At 44.7% G+C, this 22,100-nt stretch overlaps 1 protein-coding gene across 2 annotated transcripts in view; it reads left to right on the forward strand.

The window, feature by feature from the left end:
- OSBPL6 (oxysterol binding protein like 6) overlaps positions 1-22,100 on the forward strand; it is a 259,204-nt gene that overhangs the window by 35,607 nt on the left and 201,497 nt on the right. For both annotated transcript variants that reach the window (XM_069733209.1, XM_069733211.1), the window contains exon 2: positions 16,505-16,640. The gene's annotated coding sequence lies outside the window, so the exon portion shown is untranslated. The remainder of the gene's footprint in view (positions 1-16,504; positions 16,641-22,100) is intronic.

A 22,100-nucleotide genomic window follows, 5' to 3' on the forward strand; every position in this document is an offset into this window, starting at 1 on the left:
AGATAGGGCAAGGTCTTTGACCCCAAAGGAAGAGAGGATCTGTAGTAGGAGGCAGTGGTCAACTGTGTCGAAGGCAGAGGACAGGTCTAGGAGGAAGAGTATAGAGAATTGTCTGTTAGCTTTGGCTGTAAGTAAGTCGTTAGTTATTTTGGTCAGGGCAGTCTCAGTGGAATGGTGGGGACGGAAGCCTGATTGCAGGTTGTCGAAGAGAGAGTTAGATGCAAAGTGAGAGGAAAGTTCAGCATGGACGTGCTGCTCAAGGAGTTTGGAAGCAAATGGGAGTAAAGATATGGGGCGATAGCTGGACATAACGCTTGGGTCAAGGGATGGCTTTTTGAGAATAGGTGTGATTGTGGCATGTTTGAAGGCAGAGGGGAAGGTACCAGAAGTTAGTGAAAGGTTGAAGAGATGGGTTAGGGATGGGATTAGTGTGGTGGTGAGGTTGGGGAGGAGGTGGGATGAGATGGGGTCAAGTGCACAAGTGGTGAGGTATGATTTGGCGAGAAGATGAGCAAGGTCCCCTTCAGTGATTTTGGAGAGAGGTTATGGGGTTTGGGCATTGGTCTCTCATACAAAGGGGTTGGGGTGGTTGGACAACAAAGACTTGCCTTGTTTGGTCTATCTTATTTTTGAAGTGCGTGGCAAAGTCCTCGGCAACGATTAGGGAACTCGGAGGAGGCAGTGGTGGGCGGAGGAGGGAGTTAAAAGTGTTGAACAACTGTTTGGGGTTGTGGGATAAGGAAGATACGAGGGTTGTAAAGTAGGCCTGTTTAGCAGAGGTGAGAGCTGATTTGAATGCCAGTGTTGCTTGTTTGAGTGCAGTGAAATCATCTTGTGTATGCGTTTTCTTCAATTCCGTTCTGCAATTCTGGATACTTGCCGAAGCTTTTTAGTGATGTTATTGTTCCAGGGTTGTCTATTGGTTCGTCGCACTCTGCTATGCATGACGGGCGACTGTCAATAGCTGATGCAAGAGTGTCATTGTAGAAAGCAGTGGCAGTGTCTGTGTCGGGGAGTGAGGATATAGAGGACAGTGGTAGGATAGAGTCAGAGAGTGTGTTGGTGTCTAGGTGTGCGAGGTTCCTGTGTGGGTGCGCATGGTGCTGGACATGGGTGACAGGTGAGGAGGAAAGGGATGAGAAAGTGAGTAGATGGTGGTCAGATAGTGGGAGAGTGAAGGTTGTGAAGTTAGATGGGCAGCATAAATGGGTGAAGACCAGGTCTAATGTGTGTCCGTCTGTGTGGGTGGCTGAGGAGGACCACTGAGTAAGTCCAAAGGATGAAGTAAGGGACAGGAGTTTGGAGGCTGCTGACTGGTGGGTGTCAATGGGGATGTTGAAGTCACCCATGATGATGGTGGGAATGTCAGCAGACAGAAAGTGAAGGAGCCAGGTGGAGAATTGGTCAATAAAGGCAACGGTTGGGCCCGGAGGTTGGTATATGATGGCCATTTGGAGGTTGTAGGGGGAGTAGATGCGGACAGAGTGGACTTCAAAAGAGGGGAGGATAAGAAAGGGTAGAGGTGGGATTGGGTTAAAGGTACAGTTGGAAGAAAGAAGAAGGCCCACTCCACAGTGTTTGTTGCTAGGGCGAGGAGTGTGGGTGAAGTGGAGGCCACCGTAACATAGTGCAGAAGGGGAGGCTGTGTCAGAGGGTGTCAGCCATGTTTCGGTGACGCCCTGAAAGAAAAGATTACGAGAGGTAAAAAGGTTGTGAATCACGTGGAGTTTATTGCAGATTGAGCGGGCATTCCATATTGATCCACAGAGAGGGTGCAGGGGGGTGCGTGTCATGGGCATGGATTTGAGGTGGGCAATTATTTCGGGTGTTTATATTGGGTTGGTAGCGATGGGAGGGGGTAGTAATAGGAGGTATGAGCTGTGGGGGTCCAGGGTTTCGGAGATATGTCTCCAGCAGTGAGGAGAAGCAGAGAGAGACAGAGCAGGTGGGAGATGGAGAGTGGCCGGCTTGTTTTGTGTTTTATCAGGAGAGATCTGAGGTTGAGGAGCAAGTCAGCAGAGGAGGTCAGGTGGGGAGGCAGGAGGGAAGGAGAGATTATTACTTGGTTAGGGGGTGCTGGGGTTTGAGGATAGCGAAGGAGAGTGAGGAGTAAGGGAGCCAAAACTGTTAGAGCGTATGTCAGCATGATAAGAATAAGTGTGGCGGAAATGGAATGAAATTTACTACATTTATTAACAGTGGTTAGTCTTACCTTCTGTTCACTTCTGGCTCATTTCTGGCATATTTCTGCTATAATATTTGCTGTTATCTTTTTAGAGACATCCTTCTAGAGACAGAACAAGGGCCAGACAGACCTGTGTCTCTGAATTCATAACAGCCTAAGTGCTCATGAAATAGGCCAGGTGTGATCATGAGGGAGGGGCAGCAGGGAGACTGGTCACAGACACAGGAGGGGATTACCGTATATACTCAAGTATAAGCCGACCCGAGTATAAGCCGACCCCCCTAATTTTGCCACAAAAAACTGGGAAAACCTATTGACTCGAGTATAAGCCTAGGGTGGAAATGCAGCATTTACCGGAGAATTTCAAAAACAAAAATAGATAATTATTTCCCCATAGCTGTGCCATTTAGTGCTCTGCACTGTTCATATTGCTCCATAACTGTGCCATATAGTGCTCTGCACTGTTCATATTGCCCCATAGCTGTGCCATATAGTGCTCTGCACTGTTCATATTCCCCCTTGGCTGTGCCCCATACAGTGCTCTGCACTGTCCATATTTCCCCTCGGCTGTGCCCCATACAGTGCTCTGCACTGTCCATATTCCCCCTTGGCTGTGCCCCATATAGTGCTCTGCACTGTTCATATTCCCCCTTGGCTGTGCCCCATATAGTGCTCTGCACTGTTCATATTCCCCCTTGGCTGTGCCCCATACAGTGCTCTGCACTGTTCATATTCCCCCTTGGCTGTGCCCCATATAGTGCTCTGCACTGTTCATATTCCCCCTTGGCTGTGCCCCATATAGTGCTCTGCACTGTTCATATTCCCCCTTGGCTGTGCCCCATACAGTGCTCTGCACTGTTCATATTCCCCCTTGGCTGTGCCCCATATAGTGCTCTGCACTGTCCATATTCCCCCTTGGCTGTGCCCCATACAGTACTCTGCACTGTCCATATTCCCCCTCGGCTGTGCCCCATATAGTGCTCTGCAGCGTTCATATCTCCCCATAGCTGTGCCCCATATAGTGCTCTGCACTGTCCATATTCCCCCTTGGCTGTGCCCCATACAGTACTCTGCACTGTTCATATTCCCCCTTGGCTGTGCCCCATATAGTGCTCTGCACTGTTCATATTCCCCCTTGGCTGTGCCCCATACAGTGCTCTGCACTGTTCATATTCCCCCTTGGCTGTGCCCCATATAGTGCTCTGCACTGTCCATATTCCCCCTTGGCTGTGCCCCATACAGTACTCTGCACTGTTCATATTCCCCCTTGGCTGTGCCCCATATAGTACTCTGCACTGTTCATATTCCCCCTTGGCTGTGCCCCATATAGTGCTCTGCAGCGTTCATATCTCCCCATAGCTGTGCCCCATATAGTGCTCTGCACTGTTCATATTCCCCCTTGGCTGTGCCCCATACAGTGCTCTGCACTGTTCATATTCCCCCTTGGCTGTGCCCCATATAGTGCTCTGCACTGTTCATATACCCCCTTGGCTGTGCCCCATATAGTGCTCTGCACTGTTCATATTCCCCCTTGGCTGTGCCCCATATAGTGCTCTGCACTGTTCATATTCCCCCTTGGCTGTGCCCCATATAGTGCTCTGCACTGTCCATATTCCCCCTTGGCTGTGCCCCATATAGTGCTCTGCACTGTTCATATTCCCCCTTGGCTGTGCCCCATACAGTGCTCTGCACTGTTCATATTCCCCCTTGGCTGTGCCCCATACAGTACTCTGCACTGTTCATATTCCCCCTTGGCTGTGCCCCATATAGTGCTCTGCACTGTTCATATTCCCCCTTGGCTGTGCCCCATATAGTGCTCTGCACTGTTCATATTCCCCCTTGGCTGTGCCCCATATAGTGCTCTGCACTGTTCATATTCCCCCTTGGCTGTGCCCCATATAGTGCTCTGCACTGTTCATATTCCCCCTTGGCTGTGCCCCATATAGTGCTCTGCACTGTTCATATTCCCCCTTGGCTGTGCCCCATATAGTGCTCTGCACTGTTCATATACCCCCTTGGCTGTGCCCCATATAGTGCTCTGCACTGTTCATATTCCCCCTTGGCTGTGCCCCATATAGTGCTCTGCACTGTTCATATTCCCCCTTGGCTGTGCCCCATATAGTGCTCTGCACTGTTCATATTCCCCCTTGGCTGTGCCCCATACAGTGCTCTGCACTGTTCATATTCCCCCTTGGCTGTGCCCCATATAGTGCTCTGCACTGTCCATATTCCCCCTTGGCTGTGCCCCATACAGTGCTCTGCACTGTTCATATTCCCCCTTGGCTGTGCCCCATATAGTGCTCTGCACTGTTCATATTCCCCCTTGGCTGTGCCCCATATAGTGCTCTGCACTGTCCATATTCCCCCTTGGCTGTGCCCCATACAGTGCTCTGCACTGTTCATATTCCCCCTTGGCTGTGCCCCATATAGTGCTCTGCACTGTTCATATTCCCCCTTGGCTGTGCCCCATATAGTGCTCTGCAGCATTCATATCTCCCCATAGATGCTCCACATAAATCTGTGCCATGGCCGCTGCTGCTGCTGCAATAAAAAAAAAAAAAAAGCCATACTCACCTCGCTGATTGCAGCTCCTCTGTGTCCGGACACGGCGTCTCCCCGCTCTGACTGATCAGGCAGAGGGCGCCGCGCACACTATATTCGTCATCGCGCCCTCTGACCTGAACATTCAGAGCGCAGCGACGCAGGGAAGATGAAGCGACGCCTGGCAGCTGGAACGCGTACAGGTGAATATTACATACTTACCTAGTCCTGGCGATCCTGACGCTCCCTCTGCCTGTCACAGCTGGTCTTCGGTGCCGCAGATTCTTTCTCTATCAGCGGTCACCGGCACCGCTGATTAGAGAAATGAATAGGCGGCTCCGCCCCTATGGGAGGTGGAGCCGCCTATTCATTTCTCTAATGAGCGGTCCCACGTGACCGCTGAAGAGGGGAAGAAGCTGCAGCACAGAAGCCCGTGGGACGGCAGGGACAGCGCTAGGATCGCTGGGACTAGGTAAGTATGCCTCAGCGCCCTCTCCCCCTCACCCGCCAACCCCACCGCTACCGTGACTCGAGTATAAGCCGAGAGGGGCACTTTCAGCCCAAAAATTTGGGCTGAAAATCTCGGCTTATACTCGAGTATATACGGTAATTGGAAGTCAGAAGGGAAAATGCAAGGGGAAATAGATCCAAATGGAAAGATAAAGCCAAACAGGAAGGAATAGCACGGTGAGGGAGATCAGAAAAGTTGGGTGATGGTATATATGGCAGAGACATATGTCTGTCTCGCTCTTCAAGAAGAGGTTCTGCAGCAACTAAGGTATGTATAACATGACACAATATAAGTCCTGCTACCGTGTTTTTCCTTTATATGGTCATTGAATTCCCAGCGGCATCTCTCACGCTTACAATTCCAGCAGGTCATACACCAATATATAGTCTATTAATTTACTGGAACCTAATGCGATTACTCAGGCATAAGGCTTATGGTAAACAGAAATTACATTTTCATGTGCGGCGTCTATATGAGCACAAATGACATGTTCACTAAAAAAAATGAATATTTCATCCATGTGACCCTTGTAGAACATTTGTTTTATTGGCATGTATACCTCCATGTTATCCCTTGCCCTGACATCAAATTAATATTTCAGGAAACTACATGCAACACAATAAACTGCCCATAAAAAACAAATAAAAATAAACTAGTGTAAAACAATCACTATAATCAAACTAAATAACTTCAATTTAATTCAGAATATGAAATCTTAAAAATAATTGTCTCACAATCATCCATCAGAAGCACACAGCTCCCCTGACTCCTCCGTCTTTCTGATTGCCAGAGTGTGGTGTGCTTCTGAATATTGAAATTTTGGCTGAGCAACATCGTTGCAGAGCTGGTCCAAACAAGGGTCTTGCCCATCACCATGAAAAAAGGTTCCGATTTCGGTCCTGAAAACTGGGACGAGTGTCATGCAATTTTAACATGAGCTTTTAGGCTATGTGCACACGTTGCGGTTTCTTGTGCGGATTTTTCCGCACAGTTTTTGAAAAATCCGCAGGTAAAAAGCACTGTATTTTACTTGCGGATTACCCGCGGATTTACCGCATTTTTTTTAATGCGGATTTCACCTGCGTTTTACAGGAACAGGTGTAAAACTCTTCGGAATCCGCACAAAGAATTGACATGCTGCGGAAAATACAATGCAGCGTTTCCGCGCTGTATTTTCCCCACCATGGGCACTGCGGATTTGGTTTACCATAGGTTTACATGGTACTGTAAACCTGATGGAAAACTGCTGCCAATCTGCAGCGGCCAATCTGCAGCGGATCTACAGATAAATCCGCAATGTGTGCACATACCCTTACACAGAGCAATTCTCTGTCATTTACACATCGTTTTCAATGGAAATATTCTTCAAGATATATTTGTATATACTGTATCTACAACCCCTGGCAAAAATTATAGAATCACCGGCCTTGGAGGATGTTCATTCAGTTGTTTAATTTTGAAGAAAAAAAGCAGATCACAGATATGGCACCAAACTAAAGTAATTTCAAATGGCAACTTTCTGGCTTTAATAAACACTAAAAGAAATCAAGAACAATAAATGTGGTAGTCAGTAATGGTTACTTTTGTTAACCAAGCATAGGGGAAAAATTATGGAATCACTCAATTCTGAGGAAAAAATCATGGAATCGCCCTGTAAATTTTCATACTCAAAAATAACACTTGCATCAAATTAGATCTGCTGGTTAGTCTGCATCTAAAAAGGAGTGATCACACCTTGGAGAGCTGTTGCACCAAGTGGACCGACATGAATTATGGCTCCAACACGAGAGATGTCAATTGAAACAAAGGAGAGGATTTTCAAACTCTTAAAAGAGGGTAAATCATCACGCAATGTTGCAAAAGATGTTGGTTGTTCACAGTCAGCTGTGTCTAAAATCTGGATCAAATACAAACAACATGGGCAGGTTGTTAAAGGCAAACATACTGGTAGACCAAAGAAGACATCAAAGCGTGAACACCGGAAACTTAAAGCAATATGTCTCCCAAACAGGAAATGCACAACAAAGCAAATGCGGAACGAATGGGTGGAAACTGGAGACAATGTCTGTGACCGAACTGTAAGAAACCGCCTAAAGGAAATGGGATTTACATACAGAAAAGTTAAACGAAAGCCATCATTAACACCTAAACAGAAAAAAGCAAGGTTACAATGGGCTAAGGAAAAGCAATCGTGGACTGTGGATGACTGGATGAAAGTCATAATCAGTGATGAATCACGAATCTGCATTGGGCAAAGTGATGTTGGAACTTTTGTTTGGTGCCATTCCAATAAGATTTATAAAGATGACTGCCTGAAGAGAACATGCAAATTTCCACAATCACTGATGATATGGGGCTGCATGTCAGGTAAAGGCACTGGGGAGATGGCTGTCATTACATCTTCAATAAATGCACAAGTTTATGTTGATATTTTGGACACTTTTCTTATCCCATCAATTCAAAGGATGTTTGGGGATGATGAAATCATTTTCCAAGATGATAATGCATCCTGCAATAGAGCAAAAACTGTGCAAACATTCCTTGAAAATAGACACATAAGGTCAATGTCATGGCCTGCAAATAGTCCGGATCTCTATCCAATTGAAAATCTTTGGTGGAAGTTGAAGAAAATGGTCCATGACAAGGCTCCAACCTGCAAAGCTGATCTGGCAACAGCAATCAGAAAGTTGGAGCCAGATTGATGAAGAGTACTGTTTGACACTCATTAAGTCCATGCCTGAAGCTGTTATAAAAGCCAGGGTCGTACAACAAAATACTAGTGATATGTTGGAGTGTTTTTTTTTTTTTTGTTTGTTTGCTTTTCATGATTCCATAATTTTTTCCTCAGAATTGAGTTATCCCATAATTTTTCCCCTGTGTTTTGTTAAAAAAAAAAAAAAAAGTAACCATTACTGACTCCCACATTTTTTTTTGTTCTTGATTTCTTTTAGTGTTTCTTAAAGCCATGAAGTTGCCATTTTGAAATTACTTAAGTTTTGTGCCATGTCTGTGATATGCTTTTTTCTACAAAATTAAACAACTGAATGAACATCCTCCAAGGCCGGTGATTCCATAATTTTTGCCAGGGGTTGTGTGTGTATATATACAGTACAGACCAAATGTTTGGACACAACTCCTCATTTAAAGATTTTTCTGTGTTTTCATGACTATGAAAATTGTACATTCACACTGAAGCCATCAAAACTATAAATTAACACGTGGAATTATATACTTAACAAAAAGTGTGAAACAACTGAAATTATGTTTTATATTCTAGGTTCTTCAAAGTAGTCACCTTTTGCTTTGATGACTGCTTTGCACACTCTTGGCATTCTCTTGATGAGCTTCAAGAGGTAGTCACCGGGAATGGTCTTCCAACAATCTTGAAGGAGTTCCCAGAGATGTTTAGCACTTGTTGACCCTTTTGCCTTCACTCTGTGGTCCAGCTCACCCCAAACCATCTCGATTGGGTTCAGGTCTGGTAACTGTGGAGGCCAAGTCATCTGGCGTAGCACCCCATCACTCTCCTTCTTGGTCAAATAGCCCTTACACAGCCTGGAGGTGTGTTTGGGGTCATTGTCCTGTCGAAAAATAAATGTTGGTCGAACTAAACGCAAAGCGGATGGAATAGCATGCCGCTGCAAGATGCTGTGGAAGCCATGCTGGTTCAGTATGCCTTCAATTTTGAATAAATCCCCAACAGTGTCACCAGCAAAGCACCCCCACACCATCACACCACCTCCTCCATGCTTCACGGTGGGAACCAGGCATGTAGAGTCCATCCGTTCACCTTTTCTGCGTCGCACAGACACGGTGGTTGGAACCAAAGATCTCAAATTTGGACTCATCAGACCAAAGCACAGATTTCCACTGGTCTAATGTCCATTCCTTGTGTTCTTTAGCCCAAGCAAGTCTCTTCTGCTTGTTGCCTGTCCTTAGCAGTGGTTTCCCAGCAGCTATTTTACCATGAAGGCCTGCTGCACAAAGTCTCCTCTTAAGGGCTTGTTTTCACTTGCGAGGAACATGTCCGTGTCTCGCATGTGGAAACGAAGCTCTGGTGCCGGCACTCCGGAGCGGAGCGTGCGGCTCCATGTGTTCCTATGCGGCCACACGCTTCGCTCCCAAGTGCCGGCGCCAGAGCTTCGTTTCCACATGCGAGACATGGACGTGTTCCTCGCAAGTGAAAACAAGCCCTAACAGTTGTTGTAGAGATGTGTCTGCTGCTAGAACTCTGTGTGGCATTGACCTGGTCTCTAATCTAAGCTGCTGCTAACCTGCGATTTCTGAGGCTAGTGACTTGGATAAACTTATCCTCAGAAGCAGAGGTGACTCTTGGTCTTCCTTTCCTGGGGCGGTCCTCATGTGAGCCAGTTTCTTAGTAGCGCTTGATGGTTTTTGCCACTGCACTTGGGGACACTTTCAAAGTTTTCCCAATTTTTTGGACTGACTGACCTTCATTTCTTAAAGTAATGGTCACTCGTTTTTCTTTACTTAGCTGCTTTTTTCTTGCCATAATACAAATTCTAACAGTCTATTCAGTAGGACTATCAGCTGTGTATCCACCAGACTTCTGCACAATACAACTGATGGTCCCAAACCCATTTATAAGGCAAGAAATCCCACTTATTAAACCTGACAGGGCACACCTGTGAAGTGAAAACCATTACCAGTGACTACCTGTTGAAGCTCATCATGAGAATGCCAAGAGTGTGCAAAACAGTCAAAGCAAAAAGGTGGCTACTTTGAAGAACCTAGAATGAGACATAACAAAAAAGTGTGAAATAACTGAAATTAAGTATATAATTCCACATGTGTTAATTCATAGTTTTGATGCCTTTAGTGTGAATGTACAATTTTCATAGTCATGAAAATACAGAAAAATCTTTAAATGAGGTGTGTCCAAACTTTTGGTCTGTACTGTATGTGTGAGTGAGATATATATTTAATCCTACACAAAACCACGGAAGTAATGCCACAGTAGAAGATTTAAAATGTCATTTTATTACATATATGCGAACATTACAGAAATTAACAAAAAGGAAGGGGGGGAAAAAAAAAACAACACAAAATAGCCGCAATACCAAAAATATAATGCACTTCAAAGTGCTAAAGGGGATGTTTAGAAAATTAATATCCCATGCTACTCTTACTCACTCCAGCAGTCACAGTGTAAGTTCCAAATATAGATTAAATAAATAATATAAAATCATAATGAATATAAATCATATATCAAAGTGAAACAAAACACTGAGCTGCAGCCTATATCATGACACTATTGCACTATACAAAAAATCCTAATGTATACAAAAATATATATTTTTTGTTATTTTAAGGATACAAAAAAATTTCTAATACATAATTAGTAAAGTGCAAAGTGCTTAGTATAAAAAGGATTTTTTATATTGGAAAAGATTTTCAAATAAATGTCCTTAATACTGAGATAGCAAAGAAAAGTGCCATATGCCAGAAACTATATAGCAGCTAAATAGTAATTGCAAAAAGTGCATAGTGCTATCCAAAGTGCCATGTGCCAAGACACAGTAGCAGCCAAATGATATTCACTTTCCCCAACGAAGAAGCTATACGCGAAACGCGCGTCGGGTTCTGCGGGTTTTTTGAGCCGCCCAAACAGGTCATGTATTACTCTTATATTTAGCTCTCTTTAACTCCTGTCTGCACGGTGCACTTTTGCCCTTATCATTTGGCTGCTACTGTGTCTTGGCACATGGCACTTTGGATAGCACTATGCACTTTTTGCAATTACTATTTAGCTGCTATATAGTTTCTGGCATATGGCACTTTTCTTTGCTATCTCAGTATTAAGGACATTTATTTGAAAATCTTTTCCAATATAAAAAATCCTTTTTATACTAAGCACTTTGCACTTTACTAATTATGTATTAAAAATTTTTTTGTATCCTTAAAATAACAAAAAATATATATTTTTGTATACATTAGGATTTTTTGTATAGTGCAATAGTGTCATGATATAGGCTGCAGCTCAGTGTTTTGTTTCACTTTGATATATGATTTATATTCATTATGATTTTATATTATTTATTTAATCTATATTTGGAACTTACACTGTGACTGCTGGAGTGAGTAAGAGTAGCATGGGATATTAATTTTCTAAACATCCCCTTTAGCACTTTGAAGTGCATTATATTTTTGGTATTGCGGCTATTTTGTGTTGTTTTTTTTTTTCCCCCCCTTCCTTTTTGTTAATTTCTGTAATGTTCGCATATATGTAATAAAATGACATTTTAAATCTTCTACTGTGGCATTACTTCCGTGGTTTTGTGTAGGATTTGCTTAATTGGAAGTGCCTTCATTAGGCCAGTTTTTTTTGGTTTATGAGATATATATTTAGTTTACTGTGCATGTTTTTTTTTTTTTTAATTTTTTAATTTATATTTTTATTTTTTATAAATAAATTCCTTTCAGGAAAAAAAGGCATGGGATCTCCCATGTCCTTTTGAAAAGCCGGCAATTCATTTGCCGTGTACATGTCACAGGTGTGTCAGGTGTGACAAACAGTCATCCTAAATCCAGCTGTAGAAGGTCTTTGCGTTTAGCTAAAGCACCCTCTTGATTTTTGCATCTGTTATGGAGCGATATGCTTCTCCCTCTAGGACCTAATAGTTACCTCCACCTTCTGCTGCTAATCACACACCTGTGCTGAAGGTTTAAATACATTTATTTGCTGCTGCATGGTGCTGGTGTTAGCTCCTACTTGCCTCAGTCTTGTTGGAAGCTCTAGCAGTCAGTTAGTGTCTTTCGCTGACGACCCTTGGAGGTTTACTGGTGTGACATCTCGGTTGTCTTCTTAAGCTAAGTGGTTTTCCCCCATCCGTCTTCCCTCTTTGTCTTTAGATTTAGTGAGGACTGACTAATGATCATCCAGTGCCCTCCCTAAGTTGGGCCTATCCCTAGGGTCAGGCAGTGATTAGGTTCCTGCTCGGCGATATGTGCAGTACCTATATAGGGCCTTTTAGGGCAGACAGGATGATTTTAGACCTGCCTAGAGGTCTCCACTCCCCTCTTCTCTAGTGTTTCGGCTCCCCTTCCCACTTCTCGTTGTGCACTTATCCTTCACCCAGCGTGACATTACAGTAAAATCACAGCGTGACCAGACAGAATACATAAATACCCTTACGGTATGTTTCATTTTATTTGCACTGTATTTTAAGCTAATTCATAGACTGGTAGTAAAAAATTTTTTTTTTACTAAAGACTGCTCAAATAACAAGGGACCTTGCAGACAACCATCATTTCTCCACTTTAGCAATGACTGGGAGTGAGACAGAGCTTCATGATGTCAAGTTGACCATCGCCAAGTTATTATTGTAATGAAAGCTACCGGGAAAAACAGTGAGATCATGTGCTTCACTGCCTTCCCCGTGAATCTGAGAGCACATATGTCATGTCATTCATTGGTAAAAAGGAAGATAACATGAATAAAAGTTCCTATATAACCACTGGGGTCACTATAGGCTTTACGAGCGTGGGGAGGAGAGGACTGTAACAGGCTGTGAGTTTTTTGTTTATTTTTCACTTTAAATTCCCCCTCCCAACAGAACCATACAGTCATAAAAGCAGGACAATATCTGTTTTTTCCAGCTCACCAAATTGTGCGGCTAGTGACACTCAAAAAAACAAAAACAAAAAAAAAAAAACTCTTAAAAAGAGACCCTGTTTTTCTTGTTGCCTGCTTCATATGAATTGGGGTAAGTTCACACTAGGTGTTTTTGCAGGGTTTTTTAAATGCACATTCTCAGCTGCAGAACAAACATGAACAAACATAAGTGTTTTCTTGATTGCTTAGGAGATTAGAAATAAAGCATCCAAAAAATTCCAGTAAAAATACTTGAAAACAAATATCCAAACATCACTGATGCGCGAACGTGCTCCGATAAGGTGTTCCCCCAAGCATGCTCATGTGCTAACCGATTGTCTTCGGTGTGCTCAAAAAATATTTTTGAGTCCCCGCAGATGTACGACAGCCTCAACACATGCAGGGATTGTCTGTTAGGCACGTTCGCTCATGATTGCTGATCCTTTGTTTTGGGAGGATGAATAGCGCAGAATGCAGTCCTACCTTCCACGTCAAATCTGCAGTCATCTGTGGGAGAGGTGTGACTGAGCCTAATGCAAAATTCTTTCACAACTTGTCTAATTATTTTTTTGGGGGAATAAAGTATTGCTGTTGTGGTGGTGATAAGATTACCGTTACAGTTTTCCCCCTTGATTTTATCTGCAAACTTTCCGCCGCATTAAACATTCATTTTCTTGCTTGGAGCCATAGAAGGAGATGTTAAGCCTTTGAAAGCTTTGTGTAATTTTCTATATACAGTCTTGAGTTGCAGCTAGCCGAGGGGTATCTAGCTGTTAGAACATAATGGTGGAGTGTCCTGATAGATGGATTGCATGGAGCTATAACACATGTTTGATCCCCCCCCAATCCACACAAGAAGCTCCTCCTGAATGAGGAGGAACCTGGGACCCTTGTGATTCTCAGGACACCCAGTTCATTAAGGGGTTATTAAGCCAGTCACCCCATTTTTAGCTGAAAAACATTATTCACTCTTAGTACTGGATCTATGATAAGAGCTTGACCCCCACATTCATCTTGTTGATGGTTTCCATGTAGCGGTATGTCTACACTTGTTCTTAACTTTAGTTATACTCTGCGAAAACTAAAGGAGAGAATGGACATAAACTGAAAAATTCTGGTCGTTTTAACCGTACAGCAGAATACTGCGCTAACGTCCACAACTTGCTTGTCTGAAGAGTGTGCTGCTTGTCTGGGCTAATGGGTGGTCTTCAATGGTAAAAGCATTTTCAACAAACTTTACAGAAATCAATAGCACAGGCAATGATGAGAAATGTTGTAATATATCTTCTGAGGGAATTCTGCTTCTTTCTCCAATCATGAGCCATTTCTTTACATTTCCCATGTCTCCTGAACTCATTGTTCAGTTAAAAATAAAACACCTCAAACCTATCTTGCTTAAAGGGAACTTGGCATAAGGTTTTCCCAATATAAAGTACAGCCATCACCTTTTAAGGCCTTTTTTCAGTGGTGTAAGAGTCCGATGGGCCCTGGTGCAAAATTTGGACCTGTCCTCCCACTGCATGTTGGTCAGATGTTTGGGCACTTGTAGCGTTCTAAATCCTACAAAGACTTACATGTTGCCCTCCCCCTCACCTCATTATGTTGTAATATCCCCCTATCCTGGGCCCCTTACAGCTATACATGTCCCCCAATCCTGCTATACATGTCCCCCAATCCTGGTATACATGTCTCCCCAGTCCTGGTATACATGTCTCCCCAGTCCTGGTATACATGTCTCCCCAGTCCTGGTATACATGTCCCCCCAATCCTGGTATACATTTCTCCACCCATCCTAGTATACATGTCTCCCCCATCCTGGTATACATGTCTCCCCAATCCTGGTATACATGTCTCCCCATCCTGGTATACATGTCTCCCTATCCTGGTATACATGTCCCCCATCCTGGTATACATGTCTCCCCAGTCCTGGTATACATGTCCCCCAATCCTGGTATACATGTCTCCACCCATCCTGGTATACATGTCTCCCCCATCCTGGTATACATGTCTCCCCAATCCTGGTATACATGTCTCCCCAGTCCTGGTATACATGTCCCCCAATCCTGGTATACATGTCTCCACCCATCCTGGTATAGATGTCTCCCCCATCCTGGTATAGATGTCTCCCCAATCCTGGTATAGATGTCTCCCCATCCTGGTATACATGTCTCCCCATCCTGGTATACATGTCCCCCAATCCTGGTATACATGTCTCCCCAATCCTGGTATACATGTCTCCCATCCTGGGATCCTTGTCCCCATCCTGGTATACATGTCTCCCCCCATCATGGTATACATGTCTCCACCCATCATGGTATACATGTCTCCACCCATCCTGGTATACATGTCTCCCCCATCCTGGTATACATGTCTCCCCCATCCTGGTATACATGTCTCCCCATCCTGGTATACATGTCTCCCTATCCTGGTATACATGTCTCCCCAGTCCTGGTATACATGTCTCCCATCCTGGGATCCTTACTGATATATATGTCCCCCCCCCCACTATCCTGCTATATATTTCTCCCATTCTGGTCTCCTTCCTCTGGGCCCCTTCCTGAAATATATGTCCCCCATTCTGCCGCTGTTCTCTAATGCTGATGCTGTTCTTTTACAGCATTTTAGTTAACTGTATGTACGTCACCAATCCTCTCTGCATAGCACAAAATAGACCTTTTATTATACCCACATGCTGAGTGGTCCGGTCTGATGTGTCTCTGGTCTTGATCCGGTGTCTCCTCTTTTCCCACAACCGCCGTCCTCTTGCCCTGCTTCATGGTTGCGTCCTTAAAGGTGGGTGGCCATGCTTTATATTGAGAAAACCTGGTGACACATTCTCTTTAAGACCAGACGGACTACCAATTGTAATGAGTTTTCAGTTACACCTCTCATCGTACTCTGTAAAGAGGAGGGGAAAGCAATTTTAGAAAACATGCAGAAGAATACACAGAAAATGTTTATTTTTAACATAGCTTTTGCCTCACCTAGGAGCTGGATTCACATCTACACTGCTCAGAACTGCAGTATTTTTTTTTCCTCTGATTTCTTCTTCTGTCTGTTTACTAAGGAATGAAGAGCAAAAAATGCATCCCTGATAGAGATCATATAATGGCCTGAAATAGTGTTATTCCCCACACAGGACAATTTATTCTGAAAAAAGTCACTTGAAAGTATAGATATCCTTCAGCGCCACCCTCCCATTTTTTTGGTTGGCAGGATTTTCAGTTGATGTGCACATACCGAATCTTCTTTTGCTGCTTTTGGAATTTGAGTTTTACCTTTCTATTGAACTGATGGTGGGAGGCGTACAAAGAAGAACAGAGTCCATTTATTATACATTTATTTATTTTCTAAAGTTTGGGTAATATTTGTAATAAAAATGCCAAATGGCTTAAAAAAAAAAAACCCTGCAAACCGAATAACCCTATTAAAGCTGTGTTTTTTCACGTATGGTTCAGCTTGATTTCGAATATTTTCTTTCTTTGTATCCCATGTACGGCATATTTGTTCTTTTAGTCTCTGTTCTGCAATAAATTATTCTAACCTAGAACAAATATGCCGTAATGTCTGCAGGATTCCTTTGTGCTCACGGAGGCTATTTGCAGCTGATAAAACATTAGCACTTAATTTCTTGATTTATTTTGACTTTCAGATTGCAGATTGAAGCACTCCATCACAGATTGCGGGAGGGATTGGATAACGGATTTCTTTTCCTACACCTGCCTACATAAGAGGCAAAGAAATGGGCTTAACACTTTCCTGTCCATAGTTATCCACAGGGGATTGAGGTGAGATGTGCATAAATGTGAAGGATATGTGTTATTGTCAAAGTGGAATAATACATTTTAACCCCTAAAATTTTTTACTGATAAATGACTTTTCTTGGTAATAAAAAAAAATATAGTAACAAATAAGTTCACAGCTCTTAGATCCTCATGTACAAAGCTTAGCTGTTTGTGCTGCAAGCCTCGTTTTATTCAGAAGTAACCATCAATTCCAGTCTGCCATGTTAGGCTACTTTCACACTAGCGTCGGACTCGGCCCGTCGCACTGCGTCGGGCTGAGGTTCCGACGCTAGCAGTGAATGCGCCACACAACGGAGGCAGCGGATGCATTTTTCCTGCGCATCCGCTGCCCCATTGTGAGGTGCGGGGAGGTGGGGGCGGCGTTCCGGCCGCGCATGCGCGGTCGGAAAAAGCGGTCCGTCGGCAGCAAAAAAACGTGTCATGTAATGTTTTTTGCTCCCGGCGGACCGCCACAACACGGCGCAACCTTCGCACGACGGTTGCGACGTGTGTCAATGCGTCGCCAATGTTAGTCTATGGGGCAAAAACGCATCCTGCAGACAACTTTGCAGGATGCGTTTTTTCCCCTAAACGACGCATTGCGACGTATTGAAAAAAACGCTAGTGTGAAAGTAGCCTTAGAGTGGCCATGGCGAGCACTTCTCGAAGATTTCTAGGTCCGTTTTTATAATTGTCCCTTTTTTTCCTCCCCTCTCTGTTGTGAATACACTCCTACATACAGTGTGAGACAGTGCAGAGGCTGCTGTGATCACAGGACCACACAGAAAACTATAAAGTAAAAAAACATGAAATTTGGAATCATTTGTAGATAAATATTGCAGCTAGAATGTTGAAAACACCGAGGAGCTTTAGGCTTGTGGTTATTACTCACAGTCTGATATAAAGAAAGAGACATGGTACTGCGTGTTTTAAGTGGTATCTATAATAGAACGCTGGGAGCGTCACTCTGTCCGAAGCCTCTATAGACTGCGCAAGCGCCGGCGCAGTCTGGGCCTCACAGAGCGACGCTCCCGGGAGATCGCGGTATGCGTAAGCACTGAACGCATACCGCGATCTCCACCGGAGAGTCAGGGACCGCCAGGAGGGAGGGTAAGTATACTCACCTTTCCCGGTTCCAGCGCTGCTTGCGGCTCCGTCTCCCGGCTCCTCTGCTCCCGGCTCCGGAGGGCGCGGACTGCGCAGGCGCCGATTCCTGCTGCCGGATTCGGCGCCTGCGCAGTCCGCGCTTTCCGGCGCCATTTTCTTGAAGACACACTCCGGCTCCACTGCAGGTGTGTATTCAAGAAAATGGCGCCGGAAAGCGCGGACTGCGCAGGCGCCGATTCCTGCTGCCGGAATCGGCGCCTGCGCAGTCCCCGCTTTCCGGCGCCATTTTCTTGAAGACATACCTGCAGTGGAGCCGGACGATAGGTGAGTATGGTATTATTTTTTTTTTTTTTTATATGGCAGCAGCATTCGGGGGCATACACACTGGAGCGGGGGGCATATAATACAATGGTGGCGCAGGATGGCAGCAGCATATGACAGAACGGGCGCAGGATGGCCGCAGCACATGACAGAATGGGCGCAGGATGGCCGCAGCACATGACAGAACGGGCGCAGGATGGCCGCAGCACATGACAGAACGGGCGCAGGATGGCAGCAGCACATGACAGAACGGGCGCAGGATGGCAGCAGCACATGACGGAACGGGCGCAGGATGGCAGCAGCACATGACAGAACGGGCGCAGGATGGCAGCAGCACATGACAGAACGGGCGCAGGATGGCCGCAGCACATGACAGAACGGGCGCAGGATGGCAGCAGCACATGACAGAACGGGCGCAGGATGGCAGCAGCACATGACAGAACAGGGGCGCAGGATGGCAGCAGCACATGACAGAACGGGCGCAGGATGGCCGCAGCACATGACAGAACGGGCGCAGGATGGCCGCAGCACATGACAGAACGGGCGCAGGATGGCAGCAGCACATGACAGAACGGGCGCAGGATGGCAGCAGCACATGACAGAACGGGCGCAGGATGGCAGCAGCACATGACAGAACGGGCGCAGGATGGCAGCAGCACATGACAGAACGGGCGCAGGATGGCCGCAGCACATGACAGAACGGACGCAGGATGGCAGCAGCACATGACAGAACGGGCGCAGGATGGCAGCAGCACATGACAGAACGGGCGCAGGATGGCAGCAGCACATGACAGAACGGGCGCAGGATGGCCGCAGCACATGACAGAACGGGCGCAGGATGGCAGCAGCACATGACAGAACGGGCGCAGGATGGCCGCAGCACATGACAGAACGGGCGCAGGATGGCAGCAGCACATGACAGAACGGGCGCAGGATGGCAGCAGCACATGACAGAATGGGCGCAGGATGGCAGCAGCAAATGACAGAACGGGGACGCAGGATGGGAGCAGCCAATGACAGAACGGGCGCAGGATGGGAGCAGCACATGACAGAATGGAGGCACAGGATGGGAGCAGCAAATGACAGAATGGAGGCGCAGGATGGGAGCAGCACATGACAGAACGGGGGCGCAGGATGGGAGCAGCACATGACAGGATGGGGGCGCAGGATGGAGCAGCACATACCAGGATGGAGACCATATACCAATATAAATGCTCGCCACCCGGGCGTAGAACGGGTTCAATAGCTAGTGTACATAATATACAGCTCTGGCAAAAATTAAGAGACCACCACATCAAAGCCCTGTCATGGGCAGCCCAATCTCCAGACCTGAACCTCACTGAAAACTTCTGGAATGTTATCAAGAGGATGATGGATAGTCACAAACCATCAAACAAAGAAGAACGGCTTACATGTTTGTACCAGGAGCAGAGTGAAAGACTGGTGGAAAGCATGCCAAGACGCATGAAAGCTGGGATTACAAATCATGGTTATTCCACAAAATATTGATTTCTGAACTCTTCCTGAGTTAAAATATTAGTATTGTTGTTTCTAAATGATTATGAACTTGTTTTCTTTGCATTATTTGAGGTCTGCATTTCTTTGTTGTTATTTTGACTATTTCTCCTGTTCCGGAAAAAAAAAAAAAAATACAAAATTTATTGCTTGGAAATTCGGAGACATGTTGTCAGAAGTTTATAGAATAAATGATCAATTTACTCAAATATAGCTGTAAAGAGAAAAATCACACAAACTGAACATTTTGCAGTGGTCTCTTAATTTTTGCCAGAGCTGTATATATTATACCATTCATATGGAACGCCTTATTAAATTGGCCTTTATCTGAGGAGGCTGGTGTGTTTACTTTGAAAAGAATGGCTGTATAATGTCAGAATAGCCATATAATCCTGATATTAACCCCTTTACCCCCAAGGGTGGTTTGCACGTTAATGACCGGGCCAATTTTTACAATTCTGACCACTGTCCCTTTATGAGGTTATAACTCTGGAACGCTTCAATGGATCCTGGTGATTCTGACATTGTTTTCTCGTGACATATTGTACTTCATGACAATGGTAAAAATTATTTGATAGTACCTGCGTTTATTTGTGAAAAAAACGGAAATTTGGCGAAAATTATGAAAATTTCGCAATTTTCCAACTTTGAATTTTTATGCAATTAAATCACAGAGATATGTCACACAAAATACTTAAGTAACATTTCCCACATGTCTACTTTACATCAGCACAATTTTGGAACCAAAATTTTTTTTTGTTAGGGAGTTCTAAGGGTTAAAAGTTGACCAGCAATTTCTCATTTCTACAACACCATTTTATTTTAGGGACCACATCTCATTTGAAGTCATTTTGAGGGGTCTATATGATAGAAAATACCCAAGTGTGACACCATTCTAAAAACTACACCCCTCAAGGTGCTCAAAACCATATTCAAGAAGTTTATTAACCCTTCTGGTGCTTCACAGGAATTTTTTGAATGTTTAAATAAAAATGAACATTTAACTTTTTTTCACAAAAAATTTAATTCAGCTCCAATTTGTTTTATTTTCCCAAGGGTAACAGGAGAAAATGGACCCCAAACATTGTTGTACAATTTGTCCTGAGTACGCTGATAGCCCATATGTGGGGGTAAACCACTGTTTGGGCGGATGGGAGAGCTCGGAAGGGAAGGAGCGCCGTTTGACTTTTCAAAGCAAAATTGGCAGGAATTGAGATGGGACGTCATGTTGCGTTTGAAGAGCCACTGATGTGCCTAAACATTGAAACCCCCCACAAATGACACCATTTTGGAAAGTAGACCCCCTAAGGAACTTATCTAGAGGTGTGGTGAGCACTTTGACCCACCAAGTGCTTCACAGAAGTTTATAATGCAGAGCCGTAAAAATAAAACAAAATTTTTTTCCCACAAAAATTATTTTTTTAGCCCCCAGTTTTGTATTTTCCTGAGGGTAACAGGAGAAATTGGACCCCAAAATTTGTTGCCCAATTTGTCCTGAGTGCGCTGATACCCCATATGTGGGGGGGAACCACTGTTTGGGCGCATGGGAGGGCTCGGAAGGGAAGGAGCTCCATTTGGAATGAGGACTTAGATGGAATGGTCTGCAGGTGTCACATTGCATTTGCAGAGCCCCTAATGTACCTAAACAGTAGAAACCTCCCACAAGTGACACCATTTTGGAAACTAGACCCCCTAAGGAACTCATCTAGATGTGTTGTGATAGCTTTGAACCCCCAAGTGTTTCACTACAGTTTGTAACGCAGAGCCGTGAAAATTAAAAAAAAAAATCTTTCCCCCCAAAATTATTTTTTAGCCCCCAGTTTTGTATTTTCCCGAGGGTAAGAGGAGAAATTCGACCCCAAAAGTTGTTTTCCAATTTGTCCTGAGTACGCTGATACCCCGTATGTTGGGGGAAACCAACGTTTGAGCGCATGGCAGAGCTCGGAAGGGAAGGAGTGCCATTTGGAATGCAGACTTAGATGGAATGGTCTGCAGACGTCACATTGCGTTTGCAGAACCCCTAATGTACCTAAACAGTAGAAACCCCCCACAAGTGACCCCATATTGGAAACTAGACCCCCCAGGGAACTAATCTAGATGTGTTGTGAGAACTTTGAACCCCCAAGTGTTTCACTACAGTTTATAACGCAGAGCCGTGAAAATAAAAAATCTTTTTGTTTTCCCACAAAAAATATGTTTTAGCCCCGAGTTTTGTATTTTCCCAAGGGTAGCAGGAGAAATTGGACCCCAAAAGTTGTTGTCCTATTTGTCCTGAGTACGCTGATACCCCATATGTTGGGGTAAACCCCTGTTTGGGCACACGGGAGAGCTCGGAAGGGAAGAAGCACTGTTTTACTTTTTCAACACAGAATTGGCTGGAATTGAGATCGGACGCCATGTCGCGTTTGGAGAGCCCCTGATGTGCCTAAACAGTGGAAACCCCCCAATTATAACTGAAACCCTAATCCAAACACATCCCTAACCCTAATCCCAACAGTAACCCTAACCACACCTCTAACC

The sequence above is a fragment of the Ranitomeya imitator genome, chromosome 7, assembly GCF_032444005.1.
Source record: "Ranitomeya imitator isolate aRanImi1 chromosome 7, aRanImi1.pri, whole genome shotgun sequence".
NCBI lineage: Eukaryota > Metazoa > Chordata > Amphibia > Anura > Dendrobatidae > Ranitomeya > Ranitomeya imitator.